At 43.5% G+C, this 22197-nt stretch overlaps 1 protein-coding gene across 6 annotated transcripts in view; it reads right to left on the bottom strand.

The window, feature by feature from the left end:
* The window catches only part of nos1apa (nitric oxide synthase 1 (neuronal) adaptor protein a), a 498327-nt gene that overhangs the window by 452977 nt on the left and 23153 nt on the right, over positions 1–22197 (bottom strand). Inside the window, exon 1 of one of the 6 annotated variants that reach the window (XM_070887342.1) lies at positions 22174–22191. The exons of the other annotated variants lie outside the window; for them this stretch is intronic. The gene's annotated coding sequence lies outside the window, so the exon portion shown is untranslated. Of the gene's footprint in view, positions 1–22173; positions 22192–22197 lie in introns of those variants that run through there. 6 annotated transcript variants of the gene reach the window in all.

Consider the following 22197-nt stretch of genomic DNA (forward strand, 5'->3'; position numbering starts at 1 on the left):
GTGGCCTGCTCAGTGGAGCTGATCAAGTGAGGTCAGTGCTTCAATGCTGGAGATGTTAGCCTGGGCGAAGACGCTGATGTTGGTGCGTCTGTCCTCCCAGGGGATTTATAGGATCTTGGAGACATCGTTGAAAGAAATAACTTGCATGTATATAGCTCCTTTCACAATGAAGTACTTTTTAAGCATAATCATTGTTCTAATGTAGGAAACACAGCCGGCAATTTGCACACAGCAAGGTCCCACAAACAGCAACAAGATCATGACCAGATAATCTGTTTTCTTTGGTGTTGGTTGAGGGATAAATAGGACAGGACACTGGGGAGAGCTCCCTTGCTCTTATTTGATTAAGATCTTATGTCCACCTGAGTGGGCAGACAGGACCTTGGTTTTACATCTCATTCGTAAGACAGCACCTTAAATACTACAGCACTGAAATGTCAGCTTTGATTTTGTGCTCATGTGTGGAGTGGGAATTGAACTGACAACCTTCTGACTCAGAGGCGAGTGTGCTATTAACTGAGCCACAGCTGACACTTGTGCAAATTAGCTGCCACATTTGCTTACGTAACAGCAAAGACACAAAGTAATTCACAGGATGTAAATTACTTTAGGACTGAGAAGATGATAAAATACTGTATGGGTTTAAATTATTTACTTCTAAATCCTGACAATAGCAGTCCAAGAGTAGGATCACAAATGGTACGAGTGACAGTTCAACCCAGGCTTGTTCTGTCATTTCAGTGGGAATGCTGGAGCTGTTCAAACGCAGGCCGAATTAAATCACCGGCTTGATGTTTGGCCAAAGTGAGATGCAGAGATACTCCTTTGTGGCCCATTTCAACTTGACTCAAGCAATATATAGATAAAAGGGGAAATATGCAGGGGGTCACAGTGCAATAGGACATAGTTTCTCACAGTAAAGTAGAGAAAAGCAACTAAAATTCTTGTTGTGCAGTTTAACTTTTGCTATACAGGGTACATGATTTTATTAAAACTAGCATCAATAATTTTAAGCTATGATTTTTTTAAAAATCAGCTAAAGATACTGCTGCTTTAAGCTTCAAGAAGAAAAGTAATTCTTGCAAATTATAACAATTACAATAAAAATTGGACTAGCAGATAACACTGTGAAAGTCTGTATATGTTGTGTGTGATCTATATGCCAACTCGACTCATTTGTACATTTTAATTCCAATAAATCTCGCAAGTTTGCAAGTCAAAATGAAGGCATCAATGCTACATAAAGGCAGAAGTAGAGCAGCATCGATGCTGATACAGTACTTCAGTCAGATGGAGACTAAACCAAACTCAGTGCAGGAAGTGCTGCACTCAGTAAAGTATCTCAGTGCAGGCAGGGCGGTGGAATTTCCTTCCCAAAATCGACGTTGTCAAATAAGCAAGCAGGAAACAGGCAGCAGCAGCAATCAGTATAGGGAGGCACCATTGTGATTGGGATAGAGAGAGAGAGATTTGGTGTTAATATATTCAGGGCTATAGTGACCAGCATCCAAATTGGTGCCAGTGTAACGTCAACTCTCAAGGTGCATTTTGCTCACGTACCAATGTGCGCTTTGGGTTGTTCCTCCAAAGTGATTCAGATTGAATTGTGAAGCTGAACTAACCTCCGGTGCACGGCTCGACCAGGGTTCATTATTATTCCAAGGTAACATTCAAACAGCCTTTTATGCCACCGAACAGGTAATTAACTCAAAGTGGCATGAAAACAATAGTTAACAGGCAAATGCACGTGCATTAAACACAAAACAAAGTGTGGCGGGGCAGGGGGGGGGGGGGGGGCGGGGAAGAGCAGAAGGAAATGATCAAGTTTGACTGAAGCAGATTCTTTTGCCCTGTACATTTCAGGAGCTGTGCAAGAGGGAAGAAAAATTCCCAACTCATCACAGTTCTTTTTATGGCAGCCTGAACGAACTCGGACACATATCGGGAGCACTGATCACGATAAGAATCCACAGGGAGATACCAACAGAATCTGTAAATCTTAGGATTTATTGACACAAGTTAACCAGTGTGTTTTTGTGACTGGAGAGCTGTTTCCAGTGGGGTTCCGCAGGCTCAGTACTAGGTCCCTTGCTTTTGTGGTATACATCAATGACTTAGACTTGAATGTAGGGCGTATGATTAAGAAGCTGGATAGCTCTTTGTCAGCCGGTGCGGACACAATGAGCCAAATTGGCCTCTTTCCGTGCTGTAAATTTCTATGATTCTATGATTGCAATATGGCCGCGGAAAACATAGAAACATAGAAAATGGGTGCAGGAGTAGGCCATTCGGCCCTTCTAGACTGCACCGCCATTCAATGAGTTCATGGCGGAGGAAACAGTTCAACTTCTGCTGCAAACTATGCAGCCAATAACAAACTACATTCCATTTTCTCCCCTCAAGAATGTTGGGCCGAATTTTATCTGTAACAATTTAGTGCTCTGACTTGGCAGTTGGTAAACTTCAAATAGCCAGCCAATTAAAAAAGCTTATGTTTTAGGAATCCATTGTCTGTTGCCCAGAGAAAGAGAGAAAGAAACTCAAAGTAGAAGCTTGTATTAAAATGTTAGGAATTCAAAACATTGCTGCAACTTTCAGAGAAAGGGCCGTGAAATATCCGTGCAGCCTCCCAGCCTACCCTTGGCAAGAGATTCCAAGGAGGGTCAAGTTCATCAACCCCAATCACATCTCACAAGCAATAGGTGATGACAGTGTAAAAGCTGGAAGTTTTAACAATCGCACATGGCAGGATGAAGTGTTTCTTCTTGGAGTGACTGATCAGCAAACGGCAATATTTCACTTGTGTTACATATGGTAATGTGGCAGTGAATACTGGGAGCCTTCTGTTCCCGGAAACCAGCCTACCTAAAACATAAACCCGACTGGCACTGACATTTGTTTAAAATGAGGATTTGAAGTAAACACAGAAGAAATGACACTCTTCCTCCTCGACTTGACTGATGTCCCCGATATGAAGCTCCATGTTGAAATCATTGCTTTAAGCACTTTGAAATGGGCGAGTGACATAGGCACTATAGAAATGCAAGCAAATCTTTATTTTACAGACCTTGCCCAATCGCAGGCTTTTATCAAGGTCCCACACAAAGGCTAAATGCCCCCCACTCTCTCCTTAGCATTAAGTTATGATTATGGTGCTGTCAGTCTGAACGTTCACTGCAAGTTATTGCCAGTGTGTGATACGCATTTGATAAATGTCCAGCATTGTTGTGTGCCATTTAAAAATAAATCTCTTGGACAATATCTGTGATGATGACACCATGTCATAGAGTATTCAAGAAACATTCTCATGAGATGGTCTTCTTCCCACAAGCCATTTTTTATTTAATTGACCGAGACAGTAAACGGACAACAGACGAAGAACAGATTGACACTGCACTATTTATCAATAGTATTAACTGATTTATAAAAGGATGTAAACAGCAAAGCCCTGAAGTGAAGCCAAGCACGTGGTTGCAAAGTCTGGTACCCAGATGCAGGCCGGGAATGCTGACAAAGTTTCACAATTACCAGCTCAAGCGGAAAGTCGCAGGCCTCGTGTGAACTTCGTAACATGAATAATATGCCAAACTGCACTGGAAAGCTTCCCTTCGGTAAATATTGCAAGGTACATTGGGTCATTATATAGAGAATTCAGCACCCAGCGAAACTGCAGATGGGTTTGACCTGCTGTAGCAAAGCATCTCCCCCAGTCCCAAGTGTGTGCAGAACGCTACAGAAACCAATCATTTCCTAACCAATTTCATTTTTTAAAAAACAAGGTTCAAAAAAATGCCTGTCAGTGTGCAATTTAGTATGTCTGGCATTCATCTCTTTAAGTGCCTTCGTAAGGACTGTGTGTCTCATAAAGCCATTTCACGTAATGTCATTTCAAATACATTTCTGAGCTAGAATTATACCCATCAATCACTGCACTCAATTTGTCTTTAAAATGTTGTTAACATGCAAAACAATCTGGTAATTGAACAATTGGACATTACTGCATTAGACTAGTGGTCACGAAGATGATTACTTAATTGGCAAGAGCAGATCAATGTCTAATTGTTTGTAAGCAATGTCTCTACTGTAGGCAGACATATATTCAAAACAGCATATTTGATTTATACTTAATGAAATGCTGAATAAATTATTCCACTTGGCTCTCCCCCGGCAGTCTACTTCCCATTAATCATCCTTGCATATTACAAGCCATTGCTGAGAGTATGCAGAAATCAAGTGCAGGCAACGGAAAGAGTGCGAGGCAAAGCAGTCCCACCTTCCCTTACCTGCAATGACCATCTATCCCACCTGTGACAGGCACTGTGGTTCCCGTATTGGACTATTCAGCCACCTAAGGACTCATTTTAAGAGTGGAAGCAAGTCTTCCTCGATTTCGAGGGACTGCCTATGATGATGATGATTTACAGTGCAGCTTTGTTAAAAATGTTAAACCAATGTTCTCGCCAGGCATTGTATTTCATCTTCCATACTCCCCGATTTGTCCCCCTCTTTCAGCTCTTACTGAGATACAGTTCCACACGCACCAATACCCGCCAGCACCTCACCCAAACAGCCATTCTCCGTGTGCGAGCCCAGACAACGGGCATCAGCAGGTTAGCTGACTGTGGCAAATAGCAGAGTCAAGCCCCGTCCCAGCATTCCACTTTCTGGCACCAGCCAAGAGACAGAGGTCTAGAACAGGCACACAGGCCGACTTCTCCCCTACCTAACCCAGACAGGTCGACGGTGATTGAAGCTCGCCCTTTTGCTGCAATCAGCGAGTTCGCACAGATCGGAGAACAAACGTGTGATCTTCCTGACCTACAAGGCCCACAATCACACTGGCAAGTGAACTTACCAACCGAGCCACTGAAGCTCAGGAGCTTGCTGCAATGAGGAACTGAGCCGCGTTAACTCATTTTCTTAAAATGCACCAGTGTTTTGCGCGAGATGAGAAATTAATGAGTTAACACATCTGTAAAGAACTTCTGTGCTCCCCTATTTAACAGAGAGGAATTTTCTGCTGTTAGTTGAAATAACATGGTCGGATTTTGTACATCCACCTCCATCGGCCTTTAAAGTTTAAAGTCTTACCTGAAAACAGTAGCTCCAACATTGCAACACTCTCTCAATACAGCATTCAAGTGTTAGCTTAGATTATGTGCTCAAATGATTGTCAAGTTTGACCCCACAACCTTATGACTCAGAGGCAAGTGTCCTACCAAATGAGACAATCAAATGTTTAGTACTGTTATTTTCTGTCGTCATTTACTAATGAAGAAATACATCTGAGCATTTTCTGTGTTTAGTACTTCTATGAAAAAAACATTACTTATTAAATAGAGAAGTACAGAGAATGCTAGGTAACAAAATATATCAACTCTGACTGGAATACTATATTTTTTAAGTAATTACCAATTGAAAAGTGGGAGCAAACCCATTATAATGAATCTTTATATTAGCAAGCTAAATAAAGTATGAAATCTCCCAATTCAGTTCTTGAGGGAGAACATACCCATTCCAACACAGGATGAAGTTGGCTGTGTAACTCAATGCATTAAACAGTCTCAGCTGTGGCTCAGTGGGTAGCACTCTCACCTCTGAGTCAGAAGGTTGTGGGTTCAAGTTCCATTCCAGGGACTTCAGCACTTAAATCTAGGCTGATACTCCAGTGCAGTGCTGAGGGAGTGCTGCACTGTTGGAGGTGCTGTCTTTCAGATGAGACGTTAAACCGAGGTCCCGTCTACTCTCTCAGGTGGATGTAAAATATTTCCATGCCATTATTTCAAAGAAGAGCAGGGCAGTTATCCCTGGTGTCCTGGCCAATATTTATCCCACAATCAACATAACAGAAACAGATTATCTGAGAGGCGATCTTATCGAAACATGTAAGATAATGAGAGGGCTCGACAAGGTGATTGCAGAGAGGATATTTCCGCTCATAGGGGAAACTAAAACTTGGGGACATAGGGCCCAAATTTGGCCCACCCGGTTTTTCGGCGCATTCACCGGAGATGCGCGGACTTCCTAGGGTGAAAACAGTGGTGAAACGATCTCCCCGGATTCTGCCGCTCTGTGGCCTCTCCCATGGTTTGCGCGGCATGGTCTGTCCGTTAGGGGGCGGAGCTAGGACCCTGCGCGAAACAGTGCCGGCAGCTCAACGCATATGCACTGGAGGTTTCGGTCAAGCGCAGTAGCTCCTGCCCCCAGCCGGAAGTCCCTCAGAGAGTCGGAGAGTCCTTGGGAGATTCGGAGTCGGAGAGGAGTCGAAGTCAGCCCGCTGACTTCCCCTACCCAGTTAGGAAGGCAGGACTTAAATTTTATTTATTATTGATGGTTTTTATGCTTCTTGAATGTTGTTGAGAAGGTGTTTAGTGCTTTGCAAGGTCCTCTCCGCTTCCCTTCCGCCCGCCCCCCCCCCCATCCCCACCATTTCTGGCTACCTGTGCTGATTTCTTCATTCTCCGCAAGGGTTTTCTGTGCGGCCACATAGGCTGGCCTAAGTTACTTTGGAGCAACTATTAGCTGTCCAAACAGGCTTAAATGGCCAAAAGGGGTGTAGATGGCTGGTAACGCCCCTTTTGAAAAAAAATAACGAAACTAAAAAAAATCCAAACGTACTCACTTACACTGGCGCAAATTGAATGTGCAGAATGGGGATTTTTAAGATACTCCAGAAAAATCAAGTTGCTCCAAAAAAAAAGAGCAATTCCTGGGCAAATTTTGGCCCATAGTCTCAGAATAAGGGGCCGCCCATTTAAAACTGAGCTGAGGAGGAATTTACTCTCTGAGGGTTGTAAATCTATGGAATTCTCTGCCCCAGAGAGCTGTGGAGGCTGGGTCATTGAATATATTTAAGTCGGAGATAGACAGATTTTTGAGCGATAAGGGAATAAAGGGTTATGGGGAGCGGGCAGGGAAGTGGAGCTGAGTCCATGATCAGATCAGCCATGATCTTATTGAATGGCAGGGCAGGCTCGAGGGGCCAAATGGACTACTCCTGCTCCTATTTCTTATGTTCTTATCACATTGCTGTTTGAGAGAGTTTGCTGTGTGCAAGTTGGATGTCGCGTTTCCCACATTACAACAGTGACTACACTCCAAAAGTACTTAATTGGCTGTAAAGCACTTTGAGACATCCGGGGGTCATGAAAGGCACTAGAGAAATCCAAATCTTTCTTTCTTTCTTTTTCTGGCCAGTTGCAAAATTTTGGAGAGAACAAACAAAAATCATCTATAGTACTCTACAATTGTTTTCTCTTCCCAATATCTATTCTATGCTCTCCTGAATCTGCTATTTACTGCCTCGACAAGCAGTCTGCTGCATATTCCGAAGTGAGTGCAATGAGATTAGGGAACTCGGATCTATACCAATGTTGGATTATTTTTGTTCCCTAAGGGTATTACGGGATATGGAGCTACAGTGGATAAATGCAGCTAAGCTACAGATCAGCAGTGATCTAATTGAACGGTGGGACAGGCTCGAGGGGTTGAATGGCCTGCTCTTAGAAGTGTTGCCTCACAAGCAATTTACTAGCCAAGCATGTTACAGAGTTCAACTTGGAAAATATCTTATTTTCATGTACATACTCCACATGTATGCAATGTGTTTGAAGAGGGACGGATGCTGAAAAGCTCCAAAGTGAAGAACCCAAAATGGAATGTTTCATATCTTGGATCATATCCACAAAGAAGGGATAAAGAACTTCCAATTAACAATAATGGTATTCTAAAAATAAAAGTGCTTTAAATACAGTATAGGTTGATTATTTTGATTAAATTCAGTCTGAGCAACCAGGAAGAGAGTCAAGTATTGAGTGGCATAAATCTAGCATAAATTGCACTGAACAATCAGACACAAACTGCGCAGTTTACACTCTACCCTTGCTGATAAAAGTGCTGGGAACTAAATGTAGGCATAAATAAATCACTCATTATCAGCAGCCTTCTTTGGAAGCTTCGTACATTTCCAACATGTCAACATCAGTGTAACAAGGCTGGCAAATAGGCTCAACCCCTTCAAATTCACACACACAGCTGCTGCACTGGTTCTCAAACTGGATTTCCACCAGCTTGCCAACAGCACGGGCTGGGCAAAACTGTCGGAGGGTGTTAGACACTCGAGCTCAGAGTCTTTCCTCGGGTGCACAGTAAAAATGTAACAAGGGTTTCGATTTACATTCAGCCCCTCTGCTCGCTCCAGACACAGGATTACTGGGATGTGACCACAGCCAGCTCAAATATTCAACACAAATCATCCACGGATTATAGCCACATCCTCCAACAATTACTGAACCATACAAATGATTTGTCGCTTCTTAATTACTTACCAAAGGCTGATCTAATTGTGGTCTTTAAGATGATGAAAGGTTTTGATAGGGAAGAGAGAGCGCGCGCGAGCGAGCGAGAGAGAGAGAGAGATAAACTATTTCCTCTGGTGGGAGAGTCCAGAACAAGGGGATATAATCTTAAAATTAGAGCTCGGCCGTTCAGGGGTTATGTCACAAAGATCATCTTCATCATCAAGATCAACAACAACTTAGTTATATAGCGCATTCAATGTAGCAAAACTTCCCAAGGCGCATAACAAGAGCGATTCAGTAAAGACATTTTTGACACAGGAGGAGATATCAGGACAGATGACCAAAAGCTTGGTCAAAGAACACTTCCTCCCCAGCCCCCCAAAAAAACCTGTTGAGGCTGGGGGTCAATTGAAAAAGTCAAAACTGCAATTGATAGACTTTTGTTAAGTAAGGGTATTAAGAGATATGGAACCAAGGTGGGTCAATGGAGTCAGAATACTGATCAGCCATGATCCAATTGAATGTCGGAACAGGTTCGAGGGGCTGCATGGCCTCCTCCTGTTCCTATGTTCCAAGTACTTGCAATATAATTGAAATATTGCAATCATTGCATTTTTAGAGATGATAAAGATCTGATTGGCAGTATGGAACATGGTAGAGGGCCTCCCGTGGAGAGCCTCAGACTGCGCTGCAAGTTACAACACTGCCATTATGGGGCAAAAACTCAGTGAAAAATGGTTGTGTCTCAGAATCCACCCACAAGATTGCCAGTGCGATGATTTTACTACAGAAATCGCAAGTAAATTTAGGGGCAATGGGAGGAAAGTCGTGTGCACTTTGCGCTCAAATTTGCAATAAGCTCATTTATCTGGGCCCTGACGAGGAAAATCGAGTCCACTAGATTTATTTAAAAAGTAAGCATATTACACGTAAGAGTCTGTGTACAAACTGAACAATTCTGCAAAAGTTAGATTGTTTGTCGCCATTTCCAAAAAATAAACTTATCTACTGATCAGATATGCATAGCACTCAAATCCTGAAAGGCTCCAACTATGATCTGCAAGACTTTTTGTTATAATATTTTAGACATAATAGACTTTTAAAGATATTAATAGCAGACTTTTTATAACCAGCACAATTAAATTTGTTGCTGCATTTGGCCTCAGACATGCACAAAATAATCGCAGAGATGTAATGCACAGAGCATCATATTAGTCTGGGTATAGCACAAACCAAACGTGAAAAAACCGAAGCAGACATGACAATGCACGGGAATCGCTCTCTGAACTAAAGCGGTCACTTACCGACCCGGATGTTTTAATTACGGGTCTGAAAAACACTTGACGTTAGGACCCAAGCCCAACCTCAGCGGCATTTTGAAGACACGCTGGTGAATTGATCACTAACCCCACTGAAGGGCTTCGACTTGAATTGCTAGCTTTACCGCTGGTTGTGGGCATAACAGCAGTAAGTTTTTTAAAAATTCATTCACGGGATGTTGGTGTCAGCATTTATTGCCCATCCCTAGGTGTCCATGAGAAGATGGTGATGAGCTGCCTTCTTGAATACAACAGAGTGGCTTGCCAGGCCATTTCAGAAGGCAATTAAGAGTCAACCACATTGCTGTGAATCTGGAGTCACATATAAGCCAGACCAGGAAAGGATGACAGGTTTCCTTCCCTAAAGGACATCAGCGAACCAGATGGATTTTTACAACAATCCGGTAGTTTCATGGTCACCATTACGGTTTCTAGCTTTTTATTCTAGATTTATTTTTAATTGGATTTAAATTCCCAGCTGTCCATGGTGGGATGTGAACCCATGTCTCCAGATCATTAGTCCAGGTTTCTGGGTTATGAGTCTAGTAATATAACCGCCACGCTACCGTTCCCCAAGATGTGGGTGCTATAGGCGTACCTGGGTTTAGGATGGTGGTAAATTCAATAGAAACAGTTACTGAAGACCATGAAGACTAGACTAGAGCAGATAACATGTCTTCCTTCATTGCTTCCTGATGGGCGAGTTGTAATATTTTCTTCCCCATTCACACTCCCCCAATACCACATCCCCCCTCCCCCCCCCATGTGGTGCTAAGCTTCACAGGACAGCCCCACGTTCAATCCACAGTTTGGCTGACCTCTGTCCGGAGTAGTGCTACCTTTAGCCTCAAAGCTCCTCAGCTGGAGAGAAGCAAAAAAAAAACAGTCCAGGCCCCCTCACCGCCTGCCACTCCTGACTGCCAGCGAGTTACCCCGCTGGAAAAAGCACGGGACAGGACATCAGGCGATGGTGGTGTCCGTCGTAGTCACGACACCGCAACAGTTGAATAGCCTGTTGCTGCTCAGTATCTTGGCTGATGCACGAGGGATGACCACTCGGGAGGGCGAAGGAGCAGAGGGCGGCCAAAGACTGTGGAACGGCACCCAAGCCAGAATCAATAGCTACAGGGAAGACAATGGGGAGTGGGGGAGTGGGGAGTGGGGGTGGCGGAGCTCTCCATATTCCAGCCTGTGGACTGAACAACAGCCGAAAACAAATCCACTGTGTTTTGTGTCAAGAGCTCCTTGTTAACGCAGACTCCCAGACAGCAGCATCAATCATTAACAGGTGCTTGCAAACATTATACTATTAATAATATTTTGAGAGAGAAGTGTGAATCAAATGAGACTACTGATTTATTGTGGTAGCAATTCAGTCCGATTGGCATGTGTAATGCGTATTTTATTTTTTAATGTGTGACTGCGCCTGTGATCAAGCATAATACCCAGCTGTGCTTAATCGAGAGCTTCAATCACCATAGCATTGAGACATTTATTTTCTTGTTCAGATGTCTGGTTTTCAAGGTAAGTCAAACAGCTCAGTGGAAAAGGCAGAGTGTGATATGGGGGCTGGCTCCGTGATATGGTTGTCACACATCTGGCTTTCAGTCAAACGCAGTCCCCTTTATGATGAAGTAGCTGGTTTATTTTTATCAATTGAACAGCAAAAGTACAGATTTTTAGCAGACTTTAAAAAAAATGCCCATATTGTGGGTTTACAGTAGAATATTAAGATTTGAGCTGCTCCTGCACCTCAAATTAAAGTCCAGCACCAGAGAACATGACAGAGAGAGCGAGAGAGTGTGAGAGAGAGCGAGATGGAGAGGGAGAGAGAGAAAGAATATAAGAGAAAAATGGCAAAAAGAGATTGAGAGAGTCAAAAGAAAGTTGAATGTCAAGGTCACAAGCATTGAAATACTGTGCTTTAGAACATAAGAAATAGGGGCAGGGGTAGGTTATTTGACCCGTCGAGTCTGCTCCGTTCCATAATTGTTTTGTTAAAATAAATCCAAAAGTTAATGATAATAAATATAAAACTAAGTGGATAGATTCTGTACTATTTCCAGCCGAGTTAAACACAGATATTTCATGTACAGTCACGCTGGGCTGCATAGCCAGGGCACAGTGTTTAGTGCAGACATCACTGTAAACAACCACTGGAACTTCTCCCATCCCCAACGGAGAGCTAAAACAGTAAAATCATAACCAGCAAAATGGTCATGAACTCAAGTCTGCCCACCTGTCCTAGTGAGGAGGCACTGTAGATTTTTTGATTCCCCTTACCCCCAGTATCTGGTTTTGGACATGCTAACCCTACTCAATAACAGTCGTATACAGGAAGATGCACTACAAATCATTTGAATGCATTCATCATTCTGATTATCTGGTTATTGCAATTCAGCATGTAACTACCCTTCATCTCGGTTCATAGAAACATAGAAACATAGAAAATAGGTGCAGGAGTAGGCCATTCGGCCCTTCTAGCCTGCACCGCCATTCAATGAGTTCATGGCTGAACATGCAACTTCAGTACCCCATTCCTGCTTTCTCACCATACCCCTTGATTCCCCTAGTAGTAAGGACTTCATCTAACTCCTTTTTGAATATATTTAGTGAATTGGCCTCAACAACTTTCTGTGGTAGAGAATTCCACAGGTTCACCACTCTCTGGGTGAAGAAATTCCTCCTCATCTCGGTCCTAAATGGCTTACCCCTTATCCTTAGACTGTGTCCCCTGGTTCTGGACTTCCCCAACATTGGGAACATTCTTCCTGCATCTAACCTGTCTAACCCCGTCAGAATTTTAAACGTTTCTATGAGGTCCCCTCTCATTCTTCTGAACTCCAGTGAATACAAGCCCAGTTGATCCAGTCTTTCTTGATAGGTCAGTCCCGCCATCCCGGGAATCAGTTTGGTGAACCTTCGCTGCACTCCCTCAATAGCAAGAATGTCCTTCCTCAGGTTAGGAGACCAAAACTGTACACAATACTCCAGGTGGCCTCACCAAGGCCCTGTACAATTGTAGCAACATCTCCCTGCCCTTGTACTCAAATCCCCTCGCTATGAAGGCCAACATGCCATTTGCTTTCTTAACCGCCTGCTGTACCTGCATGCCAACCTTCAATGACTGATGTACCATGACACCCAGGTCTCTTTGCACCTCCCCTTTTCCTAATCTGTCACCATTCAGATAATAGTCTGTCTCTCTGTTTTTACCACCAAAGTGGATAACCTCACATTTATCCACATTATACTTCATCTGCCATGCATTTGCCCACTCACCTAACCTATCCAAGTCGCTCTGCAGCCTCATAGAATCCTCCTTGCAGCTCACACTGCCACCCAACCCAGTATCGTCCTGAAGCTTAACTCAGATAATTAAATAGAGAAGCTAAAGATCTATTGGTCCCAGACTGAAGTGCAATAGCTTCAGCAATTGGGCTTGTGCTATCCATCAAGAAGATAGAAACATTAATGTAGAACACAAACAGGTGACAACCACACCGATCACTTCGAAAGACATGAAGAAAGACTCGCATTTAAACAGCGCCTTACACGACCATCAGGCGTCTCAAAGCGATTTACAGCCAATGAAGTACGTTTTGAAGAGTAGTCACTGTTGTAATGTGGGAAACACGGCAGCCAATCTGCACACAGCAAGCTCCCACAAACAGCAATGTGATAATAACCAGATCATCTGTTTTTGTTATGTTGACAAAGGGATAAATATTGGCCAGGACACCGGGGATAACTCCCCTGCTCTTCTTCAAAATAGTGCCATGGGATCTTTTATGTCCACCTGAGAGAGCAGACGAGGCCTCAGTTTAACTTCTCATCTGAAAGTTGGCACCTCCGGCAGTGCAGCACTCCTTCAGTACTGGAGTGTCAGCCTAGATTTATGTGCTCAAGTCCCTGGAATGGGATTTGAACCAGAGGCTAGAGTGGCACCCATTGACATGGCTAACACTTAGTTCGAATTCAGGCACTTTCTCAATATTCTTTGAGCGTTCTATGCTTGAACCATTTGCCCCTCAAGGGGTGCCTACACAACCTCTGCCAGCGTTGCTCTGTGGGTGCATGAAAGCATTCAGATACCATTTGCACCTTGCACCTCCCCGTAAAGTCACAGCCAAGATCATGGAGGAAGTCTCGAGTGTGAAACCAAATCATACCGTTAGAATCATGCCTGTACGCCTCTTTGAATTAACTGTCCGATCTAATCCCTCACCACAGCTTTTCCCTCCCATAATCCTGCAAACTAGTCGCTTTCAAGTGCTCGTCCAATTGCCTATTGGAAGTTCCCATGGAATCTGATTCCACCACCCTTCCAGGTAGTGTGTTCCAGATCCTAATCCACTGTGAAAAAAATTTTCATTTCCCGTCTAATTCTTTTGCAAATTATTTTAAATCTATGGCGTCTGGTTACCAACCCATTTGCCAGAGGAAACAGTTGCTCCCTACTTGCTGTATCAAAAACCTTCATAATTTTGAATACCTCTATTAGGCCTCCCCTTAATCTTCTCTGATCTAAGGAGAACAACCACAGCTACTACAATCTTTCCACATAACTGAACTCCCTCATCCCTGGTACCATTCTAGAAAATCTCCCCTGTGCCCTCTCCTTGACATCCTTCCTAAAGTGTGGTGCCCAGAATTGTACACAATACTCCAGCTGAGGCCTAACCAGTGATTTGTAATGATTTAGCCTGATTTCCTTGTTTTTGTATTCAATGCCCCTATTTACAAAGCCAAGTAGCCCATACGCTTTCTTAACTGCCGTATCAACTTGCCCTGCCATCTTTAAAGATTTGTGAATATGGACCCCCAGGTCCCTCTGCTCTTGCAACCCCCTCAAACAGTATATATTATACTGCCTCTCCATTTTGTTCCTCCCAAAATTCATCACTTCACACTTATTAGCACTAAATTGCATCTGCCGTGTATCTGCCTATTTCACCAATCAGTTTAAGTCCTCCTGAAGTCTGTGACTATCTTGCACACTATTTACTGCGTTGCCAAATTTTGTATCATCTACAAACTTTGAAAATGTACTCCCTATATCCAAGTCATTTATATATACTGTATAGCAATAGAATGTTGTCCTTGACATAGTTCCCAGCAGTTTTCGTACTACTGATGTTTGGCTGATCGATCTGTATAGAATCATAGAATGGTTACAGCACAGAAGGAGGCCATTCGGCCCGTCCCAGCTCTCTGCAAGAGCACTTCAGCTAGTCTCACTCCCCCGCCCTTTCTCCGTAGCCCTGCAAACTTTTTCCCTTCAGGTACTTATTCAATTCCCTTTTGAAAACCACGAAGTTACCAGGTTTATCATTCTTCCCTTTTCTAAACAGGGGTGTAACATTTTCAATCCTCCAGTTCTCTGGCAACGCTCCCATATAAAAAAGGATTGAAAGATTGTGCTCATTGTATAATACAATGTGTTAGCGTTTCATGTTTTGGGTCACTGTGCTGATAACTGTTGTTTATTAATTATTAATTCATTGTATGTGAAGTGCTTTTGAGTATTAGCTGTGGCTCAGCAGTAGCTTTCTCGCCTGAGTCAGAAGGTTATGGGTTTAAAATCCACTCCAGATACGTGAGCACAAAATCTCAGCTAATCCTCCAGGGCAGTGCAGTGCAGTGCAGTACTGAGGGAGTGTTGTACTGTCGGAGGTGCCGTCTTTCGGATGAGATGTTAAACCGAGGCCCCGTCTACTCTCTCAGGTGGATCCAGTAGCACTAATTCAAAGAAGAGCAGGGAGTTCTTTGGGTGTTCTGGCCAATATTTATCCCTCAACCAAGATCAATAAAATGGATTAACTGGTTATTATCTCCGTTTGTGGGACCTTGCGGTGCACAAATTGGCTGCTGTGTTTCCTGTAGTCCAACAGTAGTGAAAGTTCAAAAGTATTTCATTGGCTGTAAAGCATTTTGTGATGTCCTCAGGTTGTGAAAGACGATATATAAATACAAGTCTTTGCATCTTTCTTCGAGACATGATAAGGCATTATATAAATGAATGCTTTTTTTCTATCTCATACATTTGAATATTTTAAAAAGGAACAAAATCTCTTTTTATTACGATGAAATCCCAGATTAAACATAAATGTTTCAACATTAGAGAAATTGTACCTGGGTAGAAAAAGGTTTTCAAAAAAAATGTATACTTGTTCCAATCAGAAACAAAGAGACCCAAATCATGGGCATTTCTGCACTGATGGTCTATACACAGCAGGCCAGCCAGCTTGTGTCAAAATGTTCTTGGGTCAACTTGGCTTCATAAAGCATACATTCATACCCATTTGTTCTTGAAAAAAAGAAAGAGAGGCTATAAATAATTTCCAGTGAAGTCAACAGCTTTTCTTGAGGTGGGGGGGAGGGGGGAGAAATTAAAAAGTGCTGCAGCCCAGGATGAGAAAACTGTCAGATGTACGACAGTCATTTATTCGATTTATGATCTGCCTCATCATCCAAATCTTCGCTGCTCAAACATCACTTCACATATATGCCATCTTATTTCTGCTCATCCTTTTCCCAGCATACTCGGCGTTAAAAGCAAGACTCCCCGAGCGATCTTCTACTCTATCCCAGGACTTCTGGCTGTTGACACTTGCCCCCTCAGACTTCCCTTCCTGCTACAATACAATAAAAAGTTATACTTAGAGTCACCTAAACTCTCGTTCTCAGTTACACTCATCGGGCTCAAATTTCCCCAGGAGTTGCCCTGCTTTTTTTTGGAGCAAGTAGCTTTTTTTGGAGTAAATTAAAAATCGCAAATTTCCCCATTTAACTTGCTCCAGTGTAAGTCAGTTAGTTAGGTTTTTTTTTAAGTTTAGTTCTTTTTCTCCAAAAAGGGGCGTGACCAGCCACTTACGCCTGTTTTGGTCATAGAAGCAAATTTGGTCAGGTAAAAGTTACTCCAAACTAACTTAGGCCAGGATAGAGTAGAAGATTGTTTTCTCCACCACGAAGTCGGTGCACCACGTCTAACTATGCCGCTCTATGCGGCTGGGGCTGGCCAGGGCGATGATCATCGGACTTGTTCCTGATGACCTTGCCTTCATCGCTCGCTCTTTATAGGACCTGCCCGATTTTCATTCTATTGATTTCAACGAGAGAAGAAATCAAGTAACTTCTATATGGGATATGCGATCCGCCTCCAAGGATTCTCAATTTAATAAAAACATAGACCTTGAAATTAATATGCGCAAAGACGGTCATAATATATTGGATTGCAATTCCTTTGGCTGCTACCTCAACTCAGATGTCATTGCCTCTGTTAAAACAGTAGACTGAGAAATTGCAGATGAACATGTTAAGCATCTGCACACCAACCTTTGCACAGTGTAATTTCCACTGTTCACTATTTGTTCAAAAAAACCATTGTAAACACATTTGGGTATATTTCAGTAATTACCATTACAGTAAACACAATCTTTATACTCGAGTTTACAATTTCACTACAAATAGTGAATTGTGAAAATCGCACCCCATAATTTTATCATACAGTCAGGTGTATTGCCCCCTTCCAGCTTCTCTGCAACCGAGTCATTACAATAGTGACTTTCCAGGATAAATCCTCTCGTCATGCCAAAACTGTCTCCCCTCCTGGTTTCCACACACACTCTCCTCTGACAGATGCTTTAGTTAGCTGCACCGTGGCAAGACTAGTTAGGATAGTCACTCACAGCTCCATTTGGTTTGGATAGGCTAAAAGGGGCATGGTCACCACTGATAAGTAGTTAAGTAGTAAGGTAAGCTGGAGTGGTTGTTTGGATAGTTGTAATGCAAAATCATCATCTACTGATGACATGATTAATCCCGTGGGTGCAACAAAATTTGGACGGAGTGTTTCTTGTCAAAAAACAAAAAAACGCTACGCTGCTAAATAAACAAAACTGCAAATAGCAGCAGCCATCACGTGCCGCAGCACGAATATTCTTGGCAGGAAGTGAAAGGTCAACCGATACTATTCAAAACAGGTTATTCCAAATAGCAAGCCCGATCAGGAAACTCCACGAAAGTTTAAATGACGCTGCTTTAAAAGACAAGTGGTTAAAAACAAGGATTTTCCGCGGCTACCAACACCACCAACTTGTATTTATATAGCACCTTGAACGTAGTAAAATGTCCCAAGAAGCTTCACAGGAGTGTTAAATCAGCGAGGTGTATCCCCAGCTATATTGAAATGAGACCAACCCATAGCACGGGTTGAGCACATGTGGGATGTATGCTCAAATCACATGACATATGACTCCTCCGCCGCGCTCCCCCCCCCCCACCTTCGCCCCCAAAGAACTGGAAAATTATGAATCAATCCGGAGCACTGTGAAGGAAGGTGGGTGGAGGCTGATGTGGTGACTAAACACCAGCGTAGAGCAGTTGGGCCGAATGGCCTGTTTCTGTGCTGTAAATTCTATGTAAACTTGTAGGAGGCCCGCACATCCCCCTCCCCAACCCCACTTAAACATCCTTGTAGGTAAGTGAATGCCTCACCTTACAGCCTGCTCCCAGCTGCACAAAGAAAGTGACCCAACCCGACAACACTGCTTGTAAAGGTATGGGAGGTGTGTGCATGTATATTCGAACATGTCACTCTCTTCCTCCCCTCTCCCCCAACCCGGGGCACCTTAATCCACAAGTGCGCAGAACTACCGAACCAATATGTGCTGCATTACAGCAGTGACTACACTTCAAAACAAAAAGTACTTCCTTGGCTGTAAAGTGCTTTGAAACATCGGGTGGTCGTGAAAGGCGCTATATAAATGCAAGTCTTTCTTTTACTATGCGGTCAGCCTGCCCTCCTGTAAATGCCACGTCATGAAAATGGGCAACTGCACCAATACAGAAAGCAGTGTCAGATCTTATTTCAAAAATGGCCCTCGATTGTTAGTTATTAAATATTGGACTGTTTTCCGATTTGAATTTATAACTTATTTGTAATGATTGGCTGCTTGACAGCTGCAGCTATTCTGGTTTAATTTATTCTAATAATGAAAATGAGGTTTATGTCCATCCGATCAATCCATTCTCTCACTTTCCTGATGAGCCAAGTCACCAGAATTGAATTGGATATAAAACAGCACTGTACTGGGCTGGCAATCTGCTTCGTGTCTTCCTTTATCTGCTGTCTGCTTCACTTTTCCACATAATCAGCTCCGGGATGCACAAGCGGATGTTTTACCGACGCACTGGGTCCGACCACAGCAAGCGATGCGCTCACCAGAACCGTACACTGCTATCCGGCACAACTTCCCAAGGTTGGCCAAATGAAATCTTCAGATTAATATTTTAACCTAAAAAAAAAACAGGTGGTTTGGGGAAGTTAAAGTGTTAAAAATCTGAATCCCAACCAGAACCCGCCTCCAACCCGCCCACTTCCCGTTTTAACGCCGGCGGGACGGGCAGCCAATCCGCTCCTAGGAGGCGGGTCAGTATTTAAATATTCTAAGAGGCTGGCACGTCTCAGATCTAACCTCCATTTTAAATGTAACTAGAGCTGGTCAGGTTTGGCAGGCTACATGAAACCTGCCAGTTAATGAAAGGAAAGGATTGCTGCATCCAGGAAGCAAGTGCCTTTCCACTTTCCATCTGGATTCAGCTCCCCACCTAAGCCACACCCCGCGATCGGACCCCCCCCCCCCCCCACTCCACACACAAAGGCCTCCGTGGGCATCCAAACCCCCACCCCAGCCCTCCGACGTTGTCTGCCTGCATGCCTTCATCCCCCACCCCCGCCCCCCCCCCCAGTTCTCCTCCTGACCCTCCGAACACACCCCCGCTTCTCTTCTGGCCACTGATCTGTTCCTCCGGCCCTGATCTGGCATTCCGGATCCCGATCATTGCCGATGCCCTCCACCCCCCACTCCGACTCCGACTGTCCTCAATCAATGCTGACCCACCTCTGCTCCTCACTGATCCGCCCTGGTCCTCCGGCCCCTGATCGTTACAGATAAGGATAAGGGGTAAGCCATTTAGGACCGAGATGAGGAGAAACTTCTTCACCCAGAGAGTGGTGAACCTGTGGAATTCTCCACCACAGAAAGTTGTTGAGGCCAATTCACTAAATATATTCAAAAAGGAGTTAGATGTAGTCCTTACTACTAGGGGAATAAAGGGGTATGGCGAGAAAGCAGGAATGGGGTACTGAAGTTGCATGTTCAGCCATGAACTCATTGAATGGCGGTGCAGGCTCGAAGGGTCAAATGACCTACTCCTGCACCTATTTTCTATGTTTCTATGTTTCTATCGCTCCCCAGCACAGAAACAGGCCATTGGGCCCAACTGGTCTATGCTGATGTTTAGGCTCCATATCAACATTGTAAAGTCAATAAATCACACTGGTGCCAGGCCAGCAGCACTAGTATTTTTCAGTCTCAGTGGCAACGGAGTGAAAATTCACTTAACTGGAGTGGGAGCGGACTATGATAATTACCTAACGGTATTTGGCGAGGATAATGTAGGATAAGATACAGGCAGCTGAGTTTCGAATTCTAGAGGAAGGAAGATGGGATATTGGCGAGGAAAATATTGGTGAAATGGAGTCTAGGTGACAAAAGTGTTTCAGCAGTAATGGGAATCAAATAGGGGCAAAGTCAATTGCTAAAGTGGAAGCTAGCAGTCATTGGAATGGGAGATTACATGATTAAAACTGATGCTCTGTGTCAAACTCTGTATTTGACTAATGATTGAATTTTTTGAGAAGGTAACAAGGAGGGTTAATGAGAGTAGCAGGTTTGATGTAGTCTATATGGATTTTAGCAAGGCTTTTGACAAGGTCCCACATAGCAGTTGGTCAGAAAAATAAAAGCCCAAGGGATCCAAGGGAAAGTGACAAGTTGGATCCAAAATTGGCTGAGGCAGGAAGCAAAGGGTAATGATTGATGGGTGTTTTTGTGACTGGAAGACTGTTTCCAGTGAGGTTCCGCAAGGCTCAAGATTGGGTCCCTTGCTTTTTGTGGTATAGATTAATCATTTGGACTTCAATGTAGGGGGCATGATTAATAACTTTGCAGACAATACAAAAAGATGGAGCAGAAAAATGGCAAACGGAATTCAATCCAGAGAAGTGTGAGGTAATGCATTGGGGAGGGCTAGAAAGGCAAGAGAATACACAATAAATGGTAGGATACTGAGAAGTGTAGAGGAACAGAGGGAACTTGGAGTGCATATGTACGGATCTCTGAAAGTAGCAGGCCAGGTGGATAAGATGGTTAAGGAGGCATACAGGATACTTTCCTTTATTAGTCAAGGCATAGAATGCAAGAGCAGGGAAGTTATGCTAAACTGTATAAAATACTAATTTGGCCACAGCTAGAGTACTGCTTACAGTTCTGGTTCCCACATTACAGGAACGATGTGATTGCACCAGGGAGGATACAGAGGAGATTTACGATGATGTTGCCAAGACTGACAAATTTCAGCTAAGACAAAAGATTGGATAGGCTGGGGTTGTTTTCTTTGGACAGACCAGGTGGAGGGGAGACTTAATTGAGGCGTATAAAAATTATGATGGGCCGACATAGAGTGGATAGGAAGGAACGGTTTCCCTTAACAGAGAGGTTAATACAAGGAGCCATAGATTTAAAATATTGGTAGATGGATTAGAGGGGAGTTGAGGGGAGTCTGCTTATCTTAGCTGGATACCAAACCTGAAATCCTGGATGTCCCTCTCAACTTTCAGGCCAGTCACTCCTTTCCTGTCATGTAATAGCTGCAAAACTGGATTTTCTACAACTTCCTAATGATGAAGATGGCATGACAAAAGCAGGATGGTGCAAGCATAAAAATCCATTGGTCATAATTCACTTTATTTTTTTTTATAAACCAGCACAAAAATGTTGGTTATTTTTGACAACAGCGCACTGTCCTGGCCTCACAATCACAAAAAATACCTGTACTGCTACAAACAGTAGATTTTTAAGGCAAAAGTCTGTCACTTATGTCGCTGTTATACAGGGCCAGTGTTGTTTGATTGGGCCCAAATTTCCCCAGGAGTTGCTCCGTTTTTTTGGGAGCAACTAGATTTTTTTGGAGTAACTTAAAAATCGCAATTCTCCCCATTTAAGTTGCTCCAGTGTAAATGAGTGAGTTAGTTTTTTTTTTAGTTCCGTTTTTTTTTCCCCAAAAGGGGGTGTTACCAGCCACTTACGCCTGTTTTGGCCATTTAAGCAAGTTTAGTCAGCTAAAACTTACTCCAAACTAAGGCCAGGGTAAGTGGGCACTTTTGTACGTTCTGAAAAACCCTGCGGGGAGTTAAGAGATCAATGCAGGTAGCCTCCAAATGACAGTGTTATGATAGGAATGCTAGTTTTGTTTTTTAAAAGCCCAGGCAGCGAGACTGGACAGGGTGTAGGTGCTGTCATCCTGATTAAACTGAGTATATTTTTACTAAATATCTAATAGCTAGATATTAAAGTACTGGAAAATCTTTGAAGATTCTTTTCTCCACCTCCCCCCACCCACACTATCAAAACACTTCCCCTTCACCCTCCCCCGCGACCCCCATCCTCCCAATCAAAACTCTTCCCCTCCCACCCGCCACCACCAACCAGTCTCTTGTAGCCCTCAGTGTG

Source organism: Pristiophorus japonicus, chromosome 8 (genome assembly GCF_044704955.1).
Source record: "Pristiophorus japonicus isolate sPriJap1 chromosome 8, sPriJap1.hap1, whole genome shotgun sequence".
Lineage (NCBI taxonomy): Eukaryota > Metazoa > Chordata > Chondrichthyes > Pristiophoridae > Pristiophorus > Pristiophorus japonicus.